At 42.5% G+C, this 25,878-nt stretch overlaps 1 protein-coding gene and 1 pseudogene across 2 annotated transcripts in view; one reads left to right on the top strand and one right to left on the bottom strand.

Annotated features, from left to right (window-relative positions):
- Window positions 1-25,878, bottom strand: part of LOC126184674 (ligand of Numb protein X 2-like) — a 528,500-nt gene that overhangs the window by 293,336 nt on the left and 209,286 nt on the right. The gene's annotated exons all lie outside the window — the stretch shown is intronic.
- On the top strand, window positions 15,373-15,482 carry LOC126185825 (5S ribosomal RNA; annotated as a pseudogene).

The following is a 25,878-nucleotide window of genomic DNA, read 5'->3' as shown; positions in this document are numbered from 1 at the left end:
TAGTGTGCTAACCACTGCGCTACCCCGCCCGGTCAGACACTTAAGACTGTGGAAATGAAGCATGAAAAGTACCACATCCACAATCCAGAAAATACAGTTAAAACTTCATTATGAAATTTTTTTACTGCTTTTCTATCAGCAGGGAGGTAATATGGGCATTTTCACCCTGGTGTTTTCCTTAAAGAGACTGCTCTGGCGACAATTTAATGTTTTCTCTTTGAAATTGAACCCTTCCAATGCGGAAATTACGTCCATTGGTGGAAAGCCAACGTTAACAGGTGTAATATGAAATTCGTGTCTCACGACTCGGTTTAACGCACTAACTCTAAAATTTATTGATTGTAGTGGCAATATTGTTTTAAATCCCTCGGGGCTGCGGAAAACGCTACCTGCACTTACTGAACAGAAAATTTTCTACGACTTTTTTCGGCTACACTAATAACAAAACTGTGTAAAACCGTCGTGTCTGTTTGAACACACTAATTTCCAAAACTACTTGATGGATTTTCGTGGGGCTTTCACAGGTAACTTGTGCGTAGCTTGGGGTAATGTATAGGCTTTATTTCATCAAAATCTGAATACAGAAAAAGAAAATCGTAATATAAAGTTTTATCTAAAATCGGCTCCTCAGCTTCGTAGTTCGGATGTTTAATCATCAAGACGTACTACACCAAAGAACCAATAGACTACGCTGTTAGTTTCTTAGTACAATTAGTACATCTTGTCTAAATGTATTTTAAAAATTTAGATTATCTCTCACGAATTGTTTTGATATTTCTGACTACGTCTGAGCTAAATAAAAGCAATCTATCCTCCAGTAAAATATAAAATATTCTCTGACCACATCCTGATTTTTGAAAATGAAATCATCGAATACTACAAGGAAATTATCTTGACAGTCTACTTTTTACACATCGAACAGAATTGGGCAATAGCTTGCTGCAAATGATTCGCCTATTTCAATTGAGAGGTAAATCATCTGTTCTCAAAAAATGACTGTACCTATATGAGACAACTATAGCAAAATTGCACTTGTTGGTTTTTATACATTTTTAACTCCAAATATTGTGTCGAAAAATAATAAATTGTATTGTGATGGACAATTACTGTTGATCAACATGCTTAGAACAGCTTAGAAAAATTTCTCCATACCATAGTGCATCAAACAAGATGAAGTTTTGAGTTATTGTTGAAAGTGATATTTATTATATGGATATAAATAATAGTATTCGAAGTCTGCTTGGATTTAGTGGCTAAACTATTCTTGCTAAGGGACGGACTGTTACTACCGATGTTCCTACAATCATTCCATTCGAGTTAATCAATATAAATTTTAATCTAGCTGATGGAATGTTTGTAAAGCATACAGATCATTTTCACTGAGAAATTATTATTATTACTTCATTCAAGCCTAATGCTGAATTTAGTGGACCACTAATTGATGAACCACATAATCCTGTATATATTCCAGTTCACAATAAAATTCAGGATTCAAAAGTAACCATAACTGATGAAAATAATAATTTAACTGACTTCAATTGTGCTTGTGTAACAGTTGTTTTAGAAATGGCCTAATACAATTTGATCCTTATTAAATCCAGTTTATTGATTCCCTGTGAACAAGAAAAGTAAATATAACCTGAATGTTCCTAACAAGAATAGTGAAATTAACATCCACACAGGAGATGGATGACTTCATCCTAATCATGCTCAATTGTACATGAGCCTCAAGATTGTTAAAGTTGATTGATCATATTACCCAAAATATGACACCAAATCCAATGAAAAATTAATCCGTAATTATGTGGCAAAGCTGTTTGATTTTATAGCCATAGAGAGAGGAAATAATGTTTTATCTAGAACTGAACATTCTTTTATTTCATCATCGATTTTGTTCCACTTCAGTTCATCTCTTGCTGATAAAATAAGCATGGAAGGTCATATACTTAACAACAGAAACATAAAGTGCATGAAAACTCAAGCGTTTTATCCATTTGGAATGCTTGGTTCATTTTTCAATGATTATAAGGATATCATGTTTGACGGAGATCTTTCTGTAATTTTACACTGTCTTCTAACGCTGGAGATGCTATGCTTAGATTACAAGAATGCTTGAATTAAAATAATAGAAGATAGAATTTTTGTAGTATCTTTGGAAATTCGTGTACCTATTTTAAATATGGGCCAAATTATGTGCAAAAGCAACGAAAAAGTAAAAATTCCGATATCCTTTTACGAATTACAAATTACTGAAGTCGCTGCATTGAGTGGTAAAAAGAATTTTGAGTTAGATATTACAAATTTATACAACTCAACAGAATTTGATATGCCTTACGAGTTCATATTTACTAAATTTCAGACAAAAATACGAAAAAGTAATCAGATGTCTGATTTGTCAGTATCTGATCATGTTAAGATATGCACACTTTATCTTGAGAATGGAAGAAATAAAGTTATTCTGCGAGAAATGTGGAACTTAGATCCACCAAATAATTATTTGAAGGCTTACGACTCTCTTCTGGATTTTAAAGGAGAAATGGAGATGTTTTATATAAGTTCATGTAATTTCATAACGAATTATCCAATTTATGTCATAAATATGTCTCGTAGAAAGAATGTAGTTGCCACTCAAAAAACAACGCTGATACTTTGTGCAACTTTTAATGATAAAATTCCTGCAACTATCCTTGCTTATGTAATTATGTATGGTAAAAAGAATCTTACATATGATGTACAGCACAAGATATTAACTGAATATTTTTAAGCAAGATAGATAAGATAGCCCTTTTCATGTAGATTATGCTAGCTTTTTGAATTTTTAACATCGGTTACTATCTGGCTGAGAAATAGACAAAAATCGATCTATTTGGATGCTGGCAGGCGGCGGCTGCAGTATAGAGATCCCATCTGCGACAGAAAACTGACTCGATTGACTGATTCACGAAGTGGGTGCTATCAACATAGCAATCAAACGACATTTTCCGCTTCGCTCCACCTACTATTTCCGTCTCGATTGCTCAGTATATCTGTACTTCTCGCATAGCAGTTGAAAACTTCATTCACAGATGGTGCTGGGGCAGTGTCCATTCAGAACAGTATGGGAATATACTTCGATGATGATTATGTTTGGTTCGTGGGGCGCTCAAATGCGTGGTCGTCAGCGCCCGTGCAACGTCCCAATTCTTTACATAGTGCAATCCAGCCACTGTCGCGAATGATGATGATGACAGCACAAACACCCCGTCCCCGGGACACAGAGGCAGCGACGCTAGCTACTATACCACGGAATATACTTCGTTTCTCACGTAAAAATTATTTTTTAATCTCAATTTGAGTGCTCACATTCATTTACAATTAATCTTTTCTAAAAAAGAAAAGCATAATGTAAAGAAAATAAGGTATTTCCATCCGAAATAAATCGATGAACATAGCTCCATTTGCCCCCCCCCCCCCATGAACCATGGACCTTGCCGTTGGTGGGGAGGCTTGTGTGCCTCAGCGATACAGATGGCCGTACCGTAGGTACAACCACAACGGAGGGGTATCTGTTGAGAGGCCAGACAAACGTGTGGTTCCTGAAGAGGGGCAGCAGCCTTTTCAGTAGTTGCAAGGGCAACAGTCTGGATGATTGACTGATCTGGCCTTGTAACAATAACCAAAACGGTGTTGCTGTGCTGGTACTGCGAACGGCTGAAAGCAAGGGGAAACTACGGCCGTAATTTTTCCTGAGGGCATGCAGCTTTACTGTATGATTAAATGATGATGGCGTCCTCTTGGGTAAAATATTCCGGAGGTAAAATAGTCCCCCATTCGGATCTCCGGGCGGGGACTACTCAAGAGGATGTCGTTATCAGGAGAAAGAAAACTGGCGTTCTACGGATCGGAGCGTGGAATGTCAGATCCCTTAATCGGGCAGGTAGGTTAGTAAATTTAAAAAGGGAAATGGATAGGTTAAAGTTATAGTGGGAATTAGTGAAGTTCGGTGGCAGGAGGAACAAGACTTCTGGTCAGGTGACTACAGGGTTATAAACACAAGGTCAAATAGGGGTAATGCAGGAGTAGGTTTAATAATGAATAGGAAAATAGGAATGCGGGTAAGCTACTACAAACAGCATAGTGAACGCATTATTGTGGCCAAGATAGATACGAAGCCCACACCTACTACAGTAGTACAAGTTTATATGCCAACTAGCTCTGCAGATGACGAAGAAATTGAAGAAATGTATGATGAAATAAAAGAAATTATTCAGATAGTGAAGGGAGACGAAAATTTAATAGTCATGGGTGACTGGAATTCGAGTGTAGGAAAAGGGAGAGAAGGAAACGTAGTAGGTGAACATGGATTGGGGCTAAGAAATGAAAGAGGAAGCCGCCTGGTAGAATTTTGCACAGAGCACAACTTAATCATAGCTAACACTTGGTTTAAGAATCATGATAGAAGGTTGTATACATGGAAGAACCCTGGAGATACTAAAAGGTATCAGATAGATTATATAATGGTAAGACAGAGATTTAGGAACCAGGTTTTAAATTGTAAGACATTTCCAGGGGCAGATGTGGACTCTGACCACAATTTATTGGTTATGACCTGTAGATTAAAACTGAAGAAACTGCAAAAAGGTGGGAATTTAAGGAGATGGGACCTGGATAAACTGAAAGAACCAGAGGTTGTAGAGAGTTTCAGGGAGAGCATAAGGGAACAATTGACAGGAATGGGGGAAAGAAATACAGTAGAAGAAGAATGGGTAGCTTTGAGGGATGAAGTAGTGAAGGCAGCAGAGGATCAAGTAGGTAAAAAGAAGAGGGCTAGTAGAAATCCTTGGGTAACAGAAGAAATATTGAATTTAATTGATGAAAGGAGAAAATATAAAAATGCAGTAAGTGAAGCAGGCAAAAAGGAATACAAACGTCTCAAAAATGAGATCGACAGGAAGTGCAAAATGGCTAAGCAGGCATGGCTAGAGGACAAATGTAAGGATGTGGAGGCTTATCTCACGAGGGGTAAGATAGATACTGCCTACAGGAAGATTAAAGAGACCTTTGGAGATAAGAGAACCACTTGTATGAACATCAAGAGCTCAGATGGAAACCCAGTTCTAAGCAAAGAAGGGAAAGCAGAAAGGTGGAAGGAGTATATAGAGGGTCTATACAAGGGCGATGTACTTGAGGACAATATTATGGAAATAGAAGAGGATGTAGATGAAGACGAAATGGGAGATAAGATACTGCGTGAAGAGTTTGACAGAGCACTGAAAGACCTGAGTCGAAACAAGGCCCCCGGAGTGGACAACATTCCACTGGAACTACTGACGGCCTTGGGAGAGCCAGTCCTGACAAAACTCTACCATCTGGTGAGCAAGATGTATGAAACAGGCGAAATACCCTCAGACTTCAAGAAGAATATAATAATTCCGATCCCAAAGAAAGCAGGTGTGGACAGATGTGAAAATTACCGAACAATCAGTTTAATAAGCCACAGCTGCAAAATACTAACACGAATTCTTTACAGACGAATGGAAAAACTGGTAGAGGCCGACCTCGGAGAAGATCAGTTTGGATTCCGTAGAAATACTGGAACACGTGAGGCAATACTGACCTTACGACTTATCTTGGAACAGAGATTGAGGAAAGGCAAACCTACGTTCCTAGCATTTGTAGACTTGGAGCAAGCTTTTGACAATGTTGACTGGAATACTCTCTTTCAAATTCTAAAGGTGTCAGGGGTAAAATACAGGGAGCGAAAGGCTATTTACAATTTGTATAGAAACCAGATGGCAGTTATAAGATTCGAGGGGCATGAAAGAGAAGCAGTGGTTGGGAAGGGAGTAAGACAGGGTTGTAGCCTCTCCCCGATGCTATTCAATCTGTATATTGAGCAAGCAGTAAAGGAAACAAAAGAAAAATTCGGAGTAGGTATTAAAATCCATGGAGAAGAAATAAAAACGGTGAGGTTCGGCGATGACATTGTAATTCTGTCAGAGACAGCAAAGGACTTGGAAGAGCAGTTGAACGGAATGGATAGTGTCTTGAAGGGAGGATATAAGATGAACATCAACAAAAGCAAAACGAGGATAATGGAATGTAGTCGAATTAAGTCGGGTGATGTTGAGGGTATTAGATTAGGAAATGAGACACTTAAAGTAGTAAAGGAGTTTTGCTATTTGGGGAGCAAAATAACTGATGATGGTCGAAGTAGAGAGGATATAAAATGTAGACTGGCAATGGCAAGGAAAGCGTTTCTGAAGAAGAGAAATTTGTTAACATCGAGTATAGATTTAAGTGTCAGGAAGTCATTTCTGAAAGTATTTGTATGGAGTGTAGCCATGTATGGAAGTGAAACATGGACGGTAAATAGTTTGGACAAGAAGAGAATAGAAGCTTTCGAAATGTGGTGCTACAGAAGAATGCTGAAGATTAGATGGGTAGATCACATAACTAATGAGGAAGTATTGAATAGGATTGGGGAGAAGAGAAGTTTGTGGCACAACTTGACCAGAAGAAGGGATCGGTTCGTAGGACATGTTCTGAGGCATCAAGGGATCACCAATTTAGTATTGGAGGGCAGCGTGGAGGGTAAAAATCGTAGGGGGAGACCAAGAGATGAATACACTAAGCAGATTCAGAAAGATGTAGGTTGCAGTAGGTACTGGGAGATGAAGAGGCTTGCACAGGGTAGAGTGGCATGGAGGGCTGCATCGGGCCAATCTCGGGACTGAAGACCAGAACAACATCTCCATTTGAAAGTTTATCACTCAACATATCTCCATTTGAAATCCCGCGTCCGGCCATCCTGATTTAGGTTTTCCGTGATTTCCCTAAATCGCTCCAGGCAAATGCCGGGATGGTTCCTTTGAAAGTGCACGTCAGTCTTCCTTCCCCGTCCTTCCCTATTTCGATGAGACCGATGACCTCGCTGTATGGTCTCCTCCCCCAAACAATCCAATCCATCTGATAGTTTATCACTCAAATATCTACTAGAATACGGTTTGTAAACGATTTTTGCTACCTTGTACAGGCAAAGCTGGTGCTTTAGCTAATGGTTTGGCTGGCAATTACTAAATTATTTGCTGTCCTACATTCTTCGAGAACATCTGACAGCTAATCTGGCAGCTCAACAATCTACAAGCAGAAGAAGAAGATGGAACAGTAGCAGTGTCACAGAAAAAAGTGACACATCGGCAGCAGCAGAAAAAACCCGGAGGGTGAAAATAAGAAGCAACAAACGAACAAATGGCAAGGAAAAATCCTTCGGGTTTCTCCGATTTACTAATAAATTTTTTTTTAATAAATGGAGCCTCTACTCAAGAAGCTCAATAATGCAAACAATCCTAATTTATTTAAAATAATTACAGAGCTAGAAATAAATGTTTTGTACAACATTACTGGATGCGGTTATTTTAATACTACATATGGAGAAAAAATTTGTATGGTGCTTAATAACGAGTTTAAGATTATTGTGCCACATATTATATATATATATATATATATATATATATATATATATATATATATATATATATTTCAAATTAATAAATAATTGGGTTTTCAATTTTTTGAAGTAGTATAGATTAAATTGAGATACAAAGAAAATGAAAAATATTAATAATGACTTTAATGAGTATCATGATTTGGAATTTTTAGTTTAATTAATATTAATATTCTTACTCGCCACTGCGCTGGCACATATATGTTTTCTCAAATGAGCCAGATCTCAATAGTTTCTTCCAAAATCCCTATTCTTCAATTGATTTCTTTTTAAAAAATAATATAAAAAATTTACAAATTTAGCTTTTTTATATAAAAATTCGATTAAGTGAGCGAGAAATAAGGCGGAGCATGGCAGATTTAATTTTTAGGTTCTGCGTCACCCAATGAAAATATATCAAAATTATACATAAAAATAGCTAAATTTTCAATTTTTTTAAACAGTGGAAATCATATATGATTGTTATGGCTCGCCAGAAACATTGAAATTATTTCGCCTCTGATGACCAAATACTTCTCTTACTGTGGAAATTACATAAAATGACTGATGGAATTCCCATGGATTCGCCACTGTCATCAGCCATTAGCGACCTTTTTCACAGATTTTGAAGAACAAGCGTTGAACACTGCTCTCTTCCAGCCATTTTTCTTCTTCAGATCTGCTGACGATATGCAGGATGGTCAGAAATTCCCGTTACAGACTTCTAGGACTTGTAGAGGGGAGTGAGTACATCGTATTTTGAATAGGAACCCATGTCCAGAAACGTCATCCAACGAGACTACAGAGCGTCAAAGTTATAAGCGCGGGCGTTTGTAAATGTACGTATACACGGGGGGATTTCGTGATGATGTTACAGACTTTCTAGGATGATGGAGAATGATAAATGTATTAATCTGAAGGAAGGATCCCTATACCGGAAACGAACGTGTCGAAAGTTATAAACGAAAACCGTTCTGATACCTCTGACAGTTGAATACAAGTACCAATTCTTGTGTTGTGAAGAGTGTAGGGCTGGTAACTTTCAATGCTGGTAGAGTGGACAAAAACGAGAAAAAATGTCCAATAAACGTGGGCTCTAAAGTGCATGCCTGAGGAGTTAATGTGAAACACATCTCCTCTACTGAGCAAGTGTTCATAGCTGTTGAGGTACGCCCGCGCCTATAACTTTGACGCTCTGTAGTCTCGTTGGATGACGTTTCCGGACATGGGTTCCTATTCAAAATACGATGTACTCACTCCCCTCTACAAGTCCTAGAAGTCTGTAATGGGAATTGCCGACCACCCTGTATTTTTAATCTGGTCGCATAACAGTGATGCGCGACAGTAGTTTCTTCAACAGTTCAATGGTATACATTCCAACATAAGATTTGCAGTGTCGGTGGACAAGGACGGGAAGTTACCTTTCTTTGGGTGTCTCGCTTGATGGGAAATCAGATGGACGACTCCGTCATTCTGTGTACAGAAAACTGACGCATACAGATCAGTATCTCAACGGCTGCAGCTTTCACCATCCAGCTCAGAGGAGAGCTATGCTGAACACCTTAGTACTCAGAGCCAGAACTACACTCCTGGAAATGGAAAAAAGAACACATTGACACCGGTGTGTCAGACCCACCATACTTGCTCCGGACACTGCGAGAGGGCTGTACAAGCAATGATCACACGCACGGCACAGCGGACACACCAGGAACCGCGGTGTTGGCCGTCGAATGGCGCTAGCTGCGCAGCATTTGTGCACCGCCGCCGTCAGTGTCAGCCAGTTTGCCGTGGCATACGGAGCTCCATCGCAGTCTTTAACACTGGTAGCATGCCGCGACAGCGTGGACGTGAACCGTATGTGCAGTTGACGGACTTTGAGCGAGGGCGTATAGTGGGCATGCGGGAGGCCGGGTGGACGTACCGCCGAATTGCTCAACACGTGGGGCGTGAGGTCTCCACAGTACATCGATGTTGTCGCCAGTGGTCGGCGGAAGGTGCACGTGCCCGTCGACCTGGGACCGGACCGCAGCGACGCACGGATGCACGCCAAGACCGTAGGATCCTACGCAGTGCCGTAGGGGACCGCACCGCCACTTCCCAGCAAATTAGGGACACTGTTGCTCCTGGGGTATCGGCGAGGACCATTCGCAACCGTCTCCATGAAACTGGGCTACGGTCCCGCACACCGTTAGGCCGTCTTCCGCTCACGCCCCAACATCGTGCAGCACGCCTCCAGTGGTGTCGCGACAGGCGTGAATGGAGGGACGAATGGAGACGTGTCGTCTTCAGCGATGAGAGTCGCTTCTGCCTTGGTGCCAATGATGGTCGTATGCGTGTTTGGCGCCGTGCAGGTGAGCGCCACAATCAGGACCGCATACGACCGAGGCACACAGGGCCAACACCCGGCATCATGGTGTGGGGAGCGATCTCCTACACTGGCCGTACACCACTGGTGATCGTCGAGGGGACACTGAATAGTGCACGGTACATCCAAACCGTCATCGAACCCATCGTTCTACCATTCCTAGACCGGCAAGGGAACTTGCTGTTCCAACAGGACAACGCACGTCCGCATGTATCCCGTGCCACCCAACGTGCTCTAGAAGGTGTAAGTCAACTACCCTGGCCAGCAAGATCTCCGGATCTGTCCGCCATTGAGCATGTTTGGGACTGGATGAAGCGTCGTCTCATGCGGTCTGCACGTCCAGCACGAACGCTGGTCCAACTGAGGCGCCAGGTGGAAATGGCATGGCAAGCCGTTCCACAGGACTACAACCAGCATCTCTACGATCGTATCCATGGGAGAATAGCAGCCTGCATTGCTGCGAAAGATGGATATACACTGTACTAGTGCCGACATTGTGCATGCTCTGTTGCCTGTGTGTATGTGCCTGTGGTTCTGTCAGTGTGATCATGTGATGTATCTGACCTCAGGAATGTGTCAATAAAGTTTCCCCTTCCTGGGACAATGAATTCACGGTGTTCTTATTTCAATTTCCAGGAGTGTAGTTGCGACTTGGATTGACCTGGGCGTATGCGCCAGTTTTCCATCCATTCTTGGCGGGTGTCTGGGTAACGGTTAGTCTTAAGCCGCGACCACACGGGACAAATACGCGGCACAGGGCAGCGCACGACGGCGTCGACCAGTCGGAATTGCGCCGGATGGAGCAGGCTATCCGTACGTGCGCAGCCATGTTGCAGTGTGTGTGTGTGTGTGTGTGTGTGTGTGTGTGTGTGTGTGTGCGCTCCCGCCCGTCAATAAAAGTACAAAACGAGGAATGTTGTAACAAAGCGCTCACGAACGAAACATTTTCTTTGATGAACTGGCACAGAGCGGAACTTGTTCGTTATTGGGCAGAGCGGCGCGGTTTAACGTACACACCGAACGCCGCGCTCTGCCGAACCTCTTTCTTTGGTTTTGCGGCCGGTGTGGACGTGGCTTTGCAAGACACGGCTTTGGTTGTTGGCGGCATGACACAGAGATACGGGAAACGGAGTTGCCAATGTCTTTTACGTTTCTGATGTCTCCACTTCACTACGGACAAAGTTTGTGCTTAGTACGATAGGTGATCGGAAACTAAAGTTACAAAGCTGCAGTGAAACGTCTGTATTTGATTTCACGCATCCAATGGAGCCAGCAGGCAGTATATACACTACTGGCCATTAAAATTGCTACACCAAGAAGAAATGCAGATGATAAACGGGTATTCATTGGACAAATATATTAGACTAGAACTGACATGTAATTACATTTACACGCAATTTGGGTGCATAGATCCTGAGAAACAGTACCCAGAACAACCACCTCTGGCCATAATAACGGCCTTGATACGCCTGGGCATTGAGTCAAACAGAGCTTGGATGGCGTGTACAGGTACAGATGCCCATGCAGCTTCAACATGATACCAAAGTTCATCAAGAGTAGTGACTGGCACATCGTGACCAGACGTTTTCAAGTGGTGAGACATCTGGAGAATGTGCTGGCCAGGGCAGCAGTCGAACATTTTCTGTATCCAGAAAGACCCGTACAGGCCCTGCAACATGCGGTCGTGAAATATCCTACTGAAATGTAGGGTTTCGCAGGGATCGAATGAAGGATAGAACAATGGGTCGTAACACATCCGAAATGTAACGTCCACTGTTCAAAGTTCCGCCGTCAATGCGAACAAGAGGTGACCGAGACGTGTAACCAATGGCACCCCATACCATCATGCCAGGTGATACGCCAGTCTGGCGATGACGAATACACGCTTCGCATGTGCGTTCACCGCGATGTCGCCATACACGGATGCGACCATCATGATGCTGTAAACAGAACCTGGATTCATCCGAAAAAATGACGTTTCGCCATTCGTGCAACCAGGTTCGTCGTTGAGTACACCATCGCAAGCGCTCCTGTCTGTGATGCAGCGTCAAGGATAACCGCAGCCATGGTCTCCGAGCTGATAGTCCACGCTGCTGCAAACGTCGTCGAACTGTTCGTGCAGATGGTTGTTGTCTTGCAAACGTCCCCATCTGTTGACTCGGGGATCGAGACGTGGCTGCACGATCCGTTACAGCCATGCGGATAAGATGCCTGTCATCTCGACTGCTAGTGATACGAGGCCGTTGGGATCTAGCACGGCGTTCCATATTACCCTCCCGAACCCACCGATTCCGTATAGCCATTGAATCTCGACCAACGCGAGCAGCAATGTCGAGATACGATAAACCGCAATCGCAATAGGCTACAATCCGACCTTTATCAAAGTCGGAAACGTGATGGTACGCATTTCTCCTCCTTACACGAGGCATCACAGCAACGTTTCACCAGGCAACGCCAGTCAACTGCTGTTTTTTAGTCTGAGAAATCGGTTGGAAACTTTCCCCATGTCAGCACGTTGTAGGTGTCGGCACCGGTGCCAACCTTGTGAGAATGCTCTGAAAAGCTAATCATTTCCATATCACAGCATCATCATCCTGTCGGTTAAATGTAGCGTCTGTAGCAAGACATCTTCGTGCAGCAATTTTAATGGACAGTAGTGTACATTACGTTATTTTTCGACATAGTCTCCATATCGATTTAGGCACTTGTCGCTTCGTGAGACGAGTCTGAGTATACCCTCCTTCTATAAATCGTGTCCTCGCTTGTTCAGCCACGTTGTAGCGAAGTGCTTCACCACCTCGTCTGAAGCGAATAGTCGGCCTCATAGGTGCTCCCTTAAGTTCTCCTGCATCATCTCCTCAACACCACATGTGTTCAAATATGTTGAGGACTTGCTGTGTCTGCCATTGCGATCCTTGTCGGTTACGTTTGTCTACCGGTTGCTAACTTTCGACACCATTCTGCGAAATGCAGACGAGACATTACATTCTCTCGGTAGACCTATACCAGCTGCCGGTGAATTTCCGCCGAGGTTACATGTTTCGTTCACATAAATCGAATAACTGAGCGGATTTCTTCGCGACACCAGTCTTCCAAACGAGTCGCCGTTTGTGTTCACCTATAACAACACAACTTGCGCTGTACGTGGCGGGTGGATGAAACTCTGCACAATTGCCAACGGCGTTAATCAGTATTACCGCACACTAATAATTTCTCTATAGCAGTGGAAACTCAAGGGATATCGGTCTTGCAACTTTAGTTTCTGACCCCTCCTCGTAACAGTGGACAAAACTACTCGATATTTTGTAGGTGTCGAGTGCACAAGTTAACCAGTTCTCGTCACTGCCCAAAAATGTAGACTTAAATGTTATGTATTGTGAATCTTGCGTAACACTGAGTATGCAAATAAAAGAAGCGATGAATCATTCATGGTTTCCACAAAAGTACTCTTCATATAAATTTTACTGCTAGACAAATCTTTAATTATCTCCTTATCACGACTGAGTGAACCATAGTATCGGACTTGGGTCACAAGAATTTCCATCCCTACTGGTAGTTTCTACACCTAATCATCGTACATTAAACGTAAGCAACCTACATGAATATAACGTAGCGACATACCACATGAACTCTTCTAACACGGAACGTCCAATTGCTCTCTCCCTTACACCTGGTCCAGTTGTAATTCTCAGGTTCGCCCACAGTCTTTTCTATTCAGTTTTCTCGAAGGTAGTGTTGACATGAAACTCACATCAGTACTCGAGTTGACATGCGAATTAAGTCACTAACTGAATTACATGTAGCATCAGTTGTTTAAAGTATACACAAATGCGTCGTTGGTAGGTCACATGGATTAGCATACGGTAACTGACGTGGCGCACAACGTTTCCATCGCGAGATAATTTAAAAACGTATGTGTCCCAACAGGAGTACGGTTCAAGTTATTCACCATCGTCGTGGGGAGCATAGGAAGGTTTAGCTTGCTACTTTTAACTTGGGGTATCTCAATTTTTATAGGTGATCAGTGACTAAAGCTCAAAGTCGAATGCTTTATAGGGTCCGCTGACCGCAGTCAATCTCCAGCTTCTTCGATGCAAAAAGTTTTAGACACGATGTTTTCACGGTAGCACCTAAAGCAAGAACTACATTATAAATAAGAAATGATTCGCTTATCAAATAAAGAAAGGACAATAATGTAATAGAATTCGTTTGAGCTAAAAGCCATAGTGGAATAATTGGTAATGAAAACATTGATAAGCTAGCAAAGAAAACAATCTGCAAAATTTACAGCTGGCTGTCATCGAGAATTACAGATAACTGAGAAGAACAATGGTATACAGGTTAAGCTATTTATCCGCGATATCATTTCATATAGCAGTGCCAGCGGGCATTAGAGTTTAAGTCACGTCCAACAAGTAGGAGGCAGCCACTGGTAGAACTGAACTGTGATTTTTGCCCACAAAGCTCAGTCGGTAAGAACACTGCACACAGCTTTAATCTGCCAGCAACTTTCAACTCGACCACGACATTTCTATAGTTCATACAGTCATTACCGAATTTATATCGCGAATTGACTTCAGTCGCGCGCGCGCGTGTGTGTGTGTGTGTGTGTGTGTGTGTGTGTGTGTGTGTGTGTGTGTGTGTGTGTGTGTGTGTGTGCACTCGGGTTAATTCTACTACTAAAATGTGAAATATATTGATGAAATATATGTTGACCTTCTGGCAGATTAAAACTGTGTGCCGGACCGAGACTCGAAGTCGGGACCTTTGCCTCTCGCAGTGCTCAACCGACTGAGCTACACAAGCACGACTCACGACCCGTCCTCACAGCTTTACCTCCGCCAGTATCTTATCATCTACCTTAGTTGATCTCTTTGTGTGCTTTAGCTCATTCACTGCAGTATGCTTCATATTTTTTATATAATTCGTTGAAAAATAAAATGATCTTTGGAAAGTGCTGATTTCAATGAATAAATAGTATAACTGTAAGAGCTTATTGGCATAATTTAAATTTTAAGAAGAGCTAATAATTTCCAGTCATGTATACTTGACACAGATCCTAGACTCACGGGTAACATTAGAGGATGAGTTGCAGGAGCGTCCTGTGCACTACGTCTTTCGTATAGAAGTTAAACCATCTCTGCATCTTGCAAACTAACTGTGGTCCGGCATTTCCATTCCCAGATATGAGATTCAGAGAATCGTCTAATCTATATGGCTTTAAAGGGAATACCAAAGAAACTGTCTGAAGCCACCAACTAGTGATTTATCGTAGATCTTATTGTTAAAAAACAGGGACTATCGTGTATTTATACACTTTACGTTACATTTATTTATGTTTGTAATAGACTACTAGTCACAGACCTCTTTCTTTCGTATATACTGAAGTCGGCAGAAGACTTGTGACGCCTCCCTGATAAATGCTCGCCAGTGTGCTCTTTTACAGCGATGATCCTCAATCCACACAGACACAATGGGCTCTAAATGGCAAAGAATCCTCGACCCTCAATCTCATCAAATATAGCCCAGTAAGTTAATACCTGGCAACGGCCTTGCCGCAGTGGATACACCGGTTCCCGTCAGATCACCGAAGTTAAGCGCTGTTGGGCATGGTCGGTATTGGGATGGGTGACCATCCATGTGCTGTTGCCATTTTTCGGGGGGCACTCAGCCTCGTGATGCCAATTGAGGAGCTAATCGACCGAATAGTAGCGGCTCCGGTCAAAGAAAACCATCATAACGACCGGGAGAGCGGTGTGCTGACTACACGCCCCTCCTATCCGCATCGTCATCTGAGGTTGACACGGCGGTCGGATGGTCCCGATGGGCCACTTGTGGCCTGAAGACGGACTGCTTTAAGTTAATACCTACTTTATTTAATAGTGATGGGAACTGCTGCAGACGCTTTCACCAAATTAAGAAAAGTGGTATCCACATTAAGTCCACCACATACAATCTTTCTCGATCTTTATGGTTTCGATAATTTGCTGGGTTGGACAGAAAGGCTGTTAAGCTAAAATAACATTCCAGAATTTTACAGCAAACTTACTTCAACGGTGCAAATCGGAAGATCCAGCTATCAGCCTTGGAAGTCTTACATTTCTTTTATGAGGATTTTAGTGGCTTTTTATACCCGCACACTAACATTCCTACGCCTTACAGCAGGGCCGGGCACGGCGCGGCGTGCCGAACTTCATTCCTGCAGTGTCTGCGGGCCGAGGCTCAGCCTGCCACTTGCACGTTCCTTCCCGGAAATACCTGGCATTGCGGGACATTTTATTTAGCACTGCGGTGTGGCATTCCGGTCGGCAAAATTCTCTGAGCTCGGCAGTATCATGCTGTCAGCGCTTTTTAATCTTGACTATTTGTTTGTGGTATGAAGGATGTTCACAGGTCCAGTGGCTGTTTACACAATAAGAGCGAGTCTCGCGACCTATCGTCGCAATCCTTTAAAATGAATGGGAATGACAGAAGAGAGGGATGACAATTCTCAATTCGCATTCAGAAAGAATTTGATGGTTTACTTGACAATGAAAGAGCAAAAAATTACAACTATCGACAGACGAGATTCGTTGTTCTGTACATCAAGAAGCACTTTGAGCTAAATTTGCAGCCCGAAGCACGTGAAGAACTTGGTGTTACGAATAGTAAACTTTATGAAGTCCCATGCATTATTCCGTTGTTAATTGCACAGTTTCAATGGAACAGAACGGAGAATATGGAGACTTCATACATTACTGCAAAGTACTTTGGTTACGTCAAGGAGCATGCCTGTTATGATTTTTCGGTTCAAAACTCTTTATTGTCGAATTTATGACGTAAAAAGGAGTACAGGAACGTAAATTAGAACATCCGGAATGGATTGCAGACTACCCATTTTAAGTGGACTTACCCGCACACTACCCACAGTAAGACACTGCATGGTAACTTATTTCTAATTTGATGAGAATGTATTTAAAAAAAAATCGCGTTGTGCAAGGGACACATTCTGACAAAGACAGTCCAGTTCCTGAGCTCACTGGCGTTAAAGAAAATTGGAGGTCAGAAGAATTCATTGTGGCCTTGAAAGAATATCAAGGATAGTTTTATAATGATTTTAAGGTCGTGTCAATATCACATCTGTTTCTGAGCTGTTTTCGAGTCTCTTTGCCATTTCAGTTGAAAGCGCCCCTGGGCATATGCAGATGTAACTGATTCACCTTCAAGCTCTAATTCCACTTTTAATGATACACTACTGACCATTAAAATTGCTGCACCAAGAAGAAATGCGAATGATAAACGGATAGTAATTGGACAAATATATTATACTAGAACTGACATGTGATTACATTTTCACGCAATTTGGGTCCATAGATCCTGAGAAATCAGTACCCAGAACAACAACCTCTGGCCCTAATTACGGCCTTCATACGCCTGGGCAGTGAGTCAAACAGAGCTTGGATGGCGTGTACAGGAAGAGTTGCCCATGCAGCTTCGACATGATATCACAGTTCATCAAGAGTAGTGACTGGCGTATTGTGACGAACCAGTTGCTCGGCCACCATTGACCAGACGTTTTCAATTGGTGAGCCGGCCGTTGTGGCCGTGCGGTTCTAAGCGCGTCAGTTTGGAACCGCGTGACCACTACGGTCGCAGGTTCGAATCCTGCCTCGGGCATGGATGTGTGTGATGTCCTTAGGTTAGTTAGGTTTAAGTAGTTCTAAGTTCTAGGGGACTGATGACCTCAGTAGTTAAGTCCCATAGTGCTCAGAGCCATTTGAACCATTTTTTTTCAATTGGTGAGAAATCTGGAGAATGTGCTGGCCAGGGCAGCAGTCGAACATTTTCTGTATCCAGAAAGGCCCGTACAGGACCTGCAACATGCGGTCGTGCATTATCCTGCTGAAATGTAGGGTTTCGCACGGGTCGTAACACATCTGAAATGTAATGTCCATTATTCAAAGTGCCGTCAGTGCGAACAAGAGGTGACCGAGACGTGTAACCAATGGCACCCAATACCATCACGCCGGGTGATATGCCAGTATGGCGATGACGAACACACGCTTCCAATGTGCGTTCACCGCGATGTCGCCAAACACGGATGCGACCATCATGATGCTGTAAACAGAACCTGGATTCATTCGAACAAATGACGTTTTGCCATTCGTGCACCCAGGTTCGTTGCTGAGTAAACCATCGCAGGCGCTCCTGTCTGTGATGCAGCGTCAAGGGTAACCGCAGCCATGGTCTCCGAGCTGATAGTCCATGCTGCTGCAAACAACGTCGAACTGTTCGCGCAGATGGTTGTCGTCTTGCAAACGTCCCCCTCTGTTGACTCAGGGATCGAGACGTGGCTGCACGATCCGTTACAGCCATGCGGATAAGATGCCTGTCATCTCGACTGCTAGTGATACGAGGCCGTTGGGATCCAGCACGGCGTTCCGTATTACCCTCCTAAACCCACCGATTCCATATTCTGCTAACAGTCACTGGATCTCGACCAACGCGAGCAGCAATGTTGCGATACGATAAACCGCAATCGCGATAGGCTATAATCCGACCTTTATCAAAGTCGGAAACGTGATGGTACGCATTCCTCCTCCTTGCACGAGGAATCACAACAACGTTTCACCAGGCAAGCCGGTCAACTGCTGTTTGTGTATGAGAAATCTGTTGGAAACTTTCCTCATGTCAGCACGTTGTAGGTGTCGCCACCGGCGCCAACCTTGTGTGAATGCTCTGAAAAGCTAATCATTTTCATATCACAGCATCTTCTTCCTGTCGCTTAAATTTCGCGTCTGTAGCACGTCATCTTCGTGGTGTAGCAATTTTAATGGCCAGTAGTGTATTAGACTTGTCATTTTGAGAAAAGGTCAGCAGCTGGCAAACAGTAACTGCCTGCACTACTATGGCACAATCAGGTAATTGGTGTGGCACACTATCAGGCTTCTTGTGAAGGGATTTAGGCAGCCGAATAGAAATATCTCATAATAATCTTCGGTCGACGCTGATAGTTGGTTCCACTGAGACAATTCCACAGTCTGAACCTACGCTGACCTCTCATGACCTAATTGCATTTCTGAAAATGAATAATGGATGAATCCGTAAGTAGTGGCACTACGGATGTACAAGAACCATAAGCATTGTTGCCAGGTTTTCGATGACTATTGATAACGCTGTGCATTATTGCCAGACATCCAAGATGGCGGACCTAAGGATAGCATGCATGACTCCCAGCTTTATCATCTGCAATTTTAATGGCCAGTAGTGTACTTCCGTCTCTGGATCTGCCCATACCACGCATTACGTCCACCCCCAATGACAGTTGTCTGCCCTACTCTGCTACAAAAAGCAACCAGCTCATCTGTCTCCAACGCCATGTCTACTGGTGGGGATACTGAAACAGCATTATTCTTTAACTAACATTGATTTTTGTCATAGGTAGGCTTTGGTGTGACAGATGTTTAGCAGGAGTTGTATCCGAGGAGGGTTCTAGTTGGACAGTACGGGCATTGCAAGTTAAGACCTGTTTAACCCATTAGTTTCTCAACCCATTTTTTCATTAATTTATTTACATTTATTACTTTTACCTTGTTTGTTACATTGAAAAAAAAATGGTTCAAATGGCTCTCAGCACTATGGGACTTAACATCTGAGGTCATCAGTCCCCTAGAACTTAGAACTACTTAAACCTAACTAACCTAAGGACATCACACAACACCCAGTCATCACGAGGCAGAGAATACATTGAAAATAAAAAGCATTTAAGGCGAAAAAGAAATTTTCAGCTTTCTCATCTTAATATAATATACTGTACCATATATGTAACGCTAAGCACTATTGATAGCACGACATACATTTATATGAAAAGGTTACACATATTTATGCCGAATGAAACAAATTAAACAAGTGTACAAATTACAAATCAAAAACAAACAACAAATTACTTGATATGATAAGCAGAAAACATCGACACACAATCCCACATTTTATTTCTTGAACTGGGTGTGTGCTGATGTCTTAAAGTTCATTACAACACTCCGTCTTATTCTGAATTCTGGTTTTTTAACAATCAAGTGGTTCATTTCATCAAACTGGAGCTCATCAATTACAATAATGGAGTGCCAGGTTCGTTCAGGCCGTTTCAGTGGCTTTGCATATCTCCTCAAGAGTACCTGTACTACAGCTTTCAAAAATTTACATGAGCGATTGTATTTCCCTTTTTGAAGTAGAGTATCCGCGCACTGGGTGCAGTGATATCCAATAGCAAACTGCAAAAAGCCCAGTACCATTTCCTGTTATGTATGATTATTTTGTTCTGATGTGATTCATTTGATCATCCACCCACATCATTGTTCTATTCTGTCAAGTTGGGTTTCATGCTGCAAAAACAACAGAGTTGTCATGCCATTTACACAAAAAGAGACCATTTTCTTTTCGTATTACTGATTGAATAACACCTCTCTCATCTTTGCATATTATCGTATTCGGAAGGGGGCAATTTTGGGGGATAATATTTTCTCTCACAGTCCCAGCGACCCAAAAACCTTGTTTTCTAACAACAATTACAACACCAACAGGCATAACAGAATAATGCACAAAAATTATTAAAGTGCTCTCATTAGTGCTTAGCATTACCTTTATGTAACAGTGAAAATTTAGCATTTGTAGCACAAATTTAAATAAATATGTGACTGTTGGTTCATTATGAACCTATTTACAGTTTACGAATCTGAATGAAAAATTATTTTAATGGTTACAACCACTCTTAATCCATGGTGTGGTGATACTCAGGCTGTAGAAACAATGCTTAAATTCAATTGCCTATTGTTCCCAGTAGTGGACTGCTTACCACAACTACCAACACAGGAATGAAGAGAAGTTCAACAACCCTTAAACAAGCACTGCAAATTTATAAACGGAAAGTAAAATGTTCTGGGTGTTTGGCCACGCCATATTTCTTCTGTGGAATCGACATTGTGACCCCTCGGCTGGGATCTTCTTCAGGATCTTATAGTGTCCACAGTTGACTGAACACCCAACCGTGGACATGATAGACTGAACACTCAACGCAGGACACCACAAGATCCTAAAGAAGATCCCAGCAGAAGAGTCGTAACGTCGATCGTAGAGAAGAAATACGACGTGTCCAAACAAACCAGAAAATATTACCTCCAGTGACAATGTTCACTGAAGTGTAGAAACCTATATTGCAGATGTTCATTATTGTCCAAAAATCTGTAAAAGGTCATTCCTGACAAGTGTACCATTAATGTAACGCGGGGTTAACAGCGTACCACCTTTTGTACACAATACAGCATTGATCATGTGCTATAAGGACTGGACAAGCCAATGATGGGTTTCCTGAGCTATGTGGCATCAAATGTTTATCAAATCCCAATCCGATTCCAGTTTGGCAAATTGTGATTTCTTCAATCATTCTAATCGAATGTGTGGTAACCTTGAAGAGTTGTGGGATGGCAGTCAGTGAAATGTATTTTTTGGAGGCCAACACAGATCGCAGAATAGGTTTAAACTCTGCAAATGACACTGACAGCGTTACATGTTTAAGCGATTTCTCACAGAAATACTAATGATCGACTAGGTTTCAGTCCAAGCTGCTTTGAAGTATGTCAGATGCAACAGATAAATGGTGTAATCACTGTCAGTACCCCTGCACTTCTTCGTTTGACGGACTATACTGTGAATAGGGAGTGGGGGGAGGTTTGGTTTGTGGGGCGCTCAACTGCGTGGTTATCAGCGCCCGTACAATTACCCAATCTTTTGCACAGTCCAATTTCGCCACTTTCCTGGATGATGATGAAATGATGAGGACAACACAAACACCCAGTCATCTCGAGGCAGGTGAAAATCCCTGACCCCGCCGGGAATCGAACCCGGGACCCCGTGCTCGGGAAGCGAGAACGCTACCGCGAGACCACGAGCGGCGGACGTGAATAGGGAGTGCAGTTTCTAGCGAGCACTCTGACTAAAGGACGACATTAAAGATTCAGAGGCCCGCATACGTTCTTTTCACGTAAGATTATTGAGAAACTATGGAGAACCTACATTTAAGACAGACTGCAGGACGATTTACTGGCACTAACATACATCTCACGGAAGGGCCATGAAGGCAGGAGAAATCTCGCCATACGCGTATCCACATAATCGTCTTCCCTTCGCTAAAGTACCGTTACTTGATGGTTTGATATTTCAAAACATTCTATAGCAACAGCAATTGCACGAAAAAATGACTGAATGTGATAGCCCAAACACAAGTGGTTTTTTTTTACCCCATCTACCTACACGTAAATAAAACGACTGGGATGGCATGCGAGCTAAGAGGCACTTTGGTAGCAGAACTTACCACATCAAATTTCATAATGTGAATTTGGCGATGACGCATTCCTTACGTCTATAATTTAGAGTAAAATCAGCCTGCCAATACAATATTGGTCAGCTGGCGATGCGTGTATAAGCACTAGATAGGCAGCAGACGTTTTCCCCACAACAGAGACAGAGCTACTTGACAGGGAACAGAAAATGTAACTCCATATAACAATGTTTGCACTCAGCAGTACAAACGTTTAGGATGCTATGGCACCAATAATTTAATACCAATGTCAAGTTTACTTCATGTTACAGCTGCACAGTTCTTTCTACATACCATTGTGAAGTGCCATCGTAAGAATGATTACCTGTAAGAGGTACCTTCGAGTTGCACAACCACCTATGGGGAAGTATGGAAGAAATACATATATACAGGAGTTTTAATACGATTATTTCACATGTTTGGTGGTACTTCAACTGAACTATAGAGTGGCCCTGATTTCGACAAGATGTGGTTCATGCAAGACGGAGTTCGACCCATCGAAGCAGGAGAGCGCTTGATGTCCTGGGAGAGCACTTTGGGGACCCAGAGGCCACTGGCATGGACCTCGATTGGCCGCTATGTTCTCCGTATCTGAGCACATGCGACTCCTTTTTGAGGGGCTATATTAAAGACAAGGCGTGCAGTAATAACCCCAAAACCAATGCTGAGCTGTGAACAGCCATTCAGGGGGTCATCGACAGCATCGCTGTTCCAACAGTTCAGTAAGTCATACAGAATTTCGCTACTCGTCTGCGCCACATAATACCCAATGATGGCAGGCATATCAAACATGTCATAACCTAAACCTGAATATCTATAATGACGTTTACATGTTGAATACAGTCTGTACACGCCATAGTTTGTAACTAATTTACGTTTTTCTCATATAGTTCAATAAGTGTCACCTTGTACATTTTGTGTTCCCTTTAAGTATCTCTGTCTCTATTGTGAGGAAAGCGTCTGGTGCCTATCTAGTACTTATAGCTGCATCTCCAGCACACCAATGCTGTACTGCCAAGCTGATTTTACTTTAAAATAGAGACCTAAGAAATGAGTCATCGTCAAATTCACATTATGAAATCTTACGTGGTCATTTATGTGGACCATGACATTGTTATTTATCCATTTTATCCTACGACTTTCGCTGTAATAACACCAACACCCTAATTGTACCACTGCACGTGCTATAGAATGAATTCTGAAATTGATCCATCAAGTAACGACACTTTTGTGAAGGGAAAGCGAGTATGTGTTTACATATACCGAATTTCTTTTGCCTTCTGGATCGCTACGTGAGACGTACCTTTGTGCCCGTAAATCGTTTTGCAGTCGCCCGCAAATGTAGGTTCTCTAACCATTCTCACTAACATTTCACGAAAAGATCATTCGATGTCTTCCTTTGTCCGAAAGCTGCTCTAAAAGTTGCACTTCTTATTAAAGTTATTCGCCTCCAAACAATAAAGCGGATGGCTATTGTCACTACACTGTTTCCCTGTCACATTTGTGCAGCTTTGATTGAAACCTAGTCAATCATTAGTGCTTATATGAAAAAACGCTTAAACTACAATGTTGTCAGTGTGTTTGCAGAGTTTAAACCTGTTTTAAGATCTCTGTTGCTCTCCAAGAAATACATTACATTATATACAATACGCTCCTTACACCAAGCGAGGCGTCGTTTGGCATTTACCGGCGTGATGTGTGGCTTATGAGCACCCGCTCGACCATGAAATCCAAGTTTTCTCAACCCCCGCCCCCTTAACTGTCATAGTACCTGCCGTGGATCCTGCTGCAGTTTGGAATTCATGTGTATCGATAGATGTCTGCCTATTACACCTTACGACCCTCTTCAACTGTCGGCGGTCTCTGTCAGTCAGCAGACGAAGTCGGCCTGTACGCTTTTGTGCTGTACGTGTCCCTTCACGTTTCCACTTCACTATCACATCGGGAACTGTGGACCTAGGGATGTTTAGGAGTGTGGAAATCTCGCGTATAGACGTATGACACAAGTGACACCCAATTCCCTGCCGATATTCGAAGTCCGTGAGTTCCGCGGAACTGCCCATTCTGCTCTCTCACGATGTCTAATGACTACTGAGGTCGCAGATATAGAGTACCTGGCAGTAGGTGGCAGCACGAGGCACCTAATATGAAAAACGTATGTTTTTGGGGGTGTCCGTATACTTTTGATCACATAGTGTATCTCACATGCTCGCACTCACTCGCATAAATACAAATATTTATTCGAAACATTAGTCATTTACACGAACAAAGACATGTATTATTTGTCTGTGAATAAAAAATGTTACGACTTATACATGAATCTGAAACCCAATTAGACTTATTCCTTAAATTCCCTGTCATGTATTCACGTCAATAGCAGCCACGCTCCAGCACATCACAAGTTTGTGCTCACCATATGCAACAAGGAGAGTCTACACATCGAGTTGCAGTATCTGAAGGAACCCTTTCACAACAACGGCTACTCAGAAACACAGGTAAGATGCATTCTCCAGCTGAGCGAGAAGAACAAAAACATGAAGCATCTGGCATTCCTTCCGTATCCTACGGATTGCCAGGATATTGGAGAAAAACAACATTAAAACCACTTTCTGTACATCGGCTACAATCAAAAATATGCTTGCCTAAATGAAAGGACTACAGACATCTGGAATCTACAACATCAGCTGCTAATTTGGTAAGCAATATATCGGCCAGACACAGCGCAGTATTTCGCAACGCCACTTAAAACTTGTCAGAAGCATTCGCTCAGTCAAATACACAGGACTGCAGTGCCAGAGCACAGACTCAACTGATACGTTTGATTTTGAACAGACAGAGATGTTGTACAGGACGAACATATTTTGGGACTCGATCATCGGATAAACCAGTGGAGATAGGGGTCCATGATGATCTTGTGAACTCGGATAACGGTTTCCAACTGAACTCTGCATGGGAAGTAACAATAGTAGGAATATGCGAAGAGTGCTCTGGTGTGAAAGCAGTGAAGGCAGGGGATGGAACAGACAGGTAGCACCAGGACATGACATCAGGACCCTACAACAAGTCGGGAGTCGTCCACCACCACCACCACCACCACCACCACTACCCGTGGTTCAACCCATGACCATCTACAACACCCTTCCAGAGGCCATTGCAGACAAGGCAGTGGAGCCAAAGGTTCAGCAGCTATATAATAAAGATACCAACTGGACATTAAGCCGACAATTTACCCGAAGATGATGAGTAAAAAATTAGTTGAAACGTTGCTGCAAAACGACGCTGTGACTTGAGTGATAACCTAAGAAGACATTATTATCAAAATTCTCCGAGAAAGCCTACATTCCCATACAGTTATTATATTATACTAAAAAATTCTCAGGTGATCAGACCAGGATTTCCGCCACAACTGCCAAATGGGGTACCTAGATACATATAGCCACTGCTTGACTGCTTGCGACTGTTTAATATACGTAGACAAAAGGTTCATTATTCTCCTTATGTAAACAAACTGGTCACTTAACGTTATGTTAAAAAAAAAACAGTCACTTGGGCTAGTTTTGTTTATTTAGGATGTACTTAATGAAACATAACTGTCACTTTAAATAATATAATTTATGGCTCAGGATGGCCACCAAGCAGTTTATGTTTACCCATGTGTCCGATTACTTTTAGCCGGTGAAATAATGCGCTTGACTA

The sequence above is a fragment of the Schistocerca cancellata genome, chromosome 4 (genome assembly GCF_023864275.1).
Source record: "Schistocerca cancellata isolate TAMUIC-IGC-003103 chromosome 4, iqSchCanc2.1, whole genome shotgun sequence".
In the NCBI taxonomy this organism is placed as follows: domain Eukaryota; kingdom Metazoa; phylum Arthropoda; class Insecta; order Orthoptera; family Acrididae; genus Schistocerca; species Schistocerca cancellata.
This window is presented reverse-complemented; position numbering and strand designations above follow the sequence as displayed.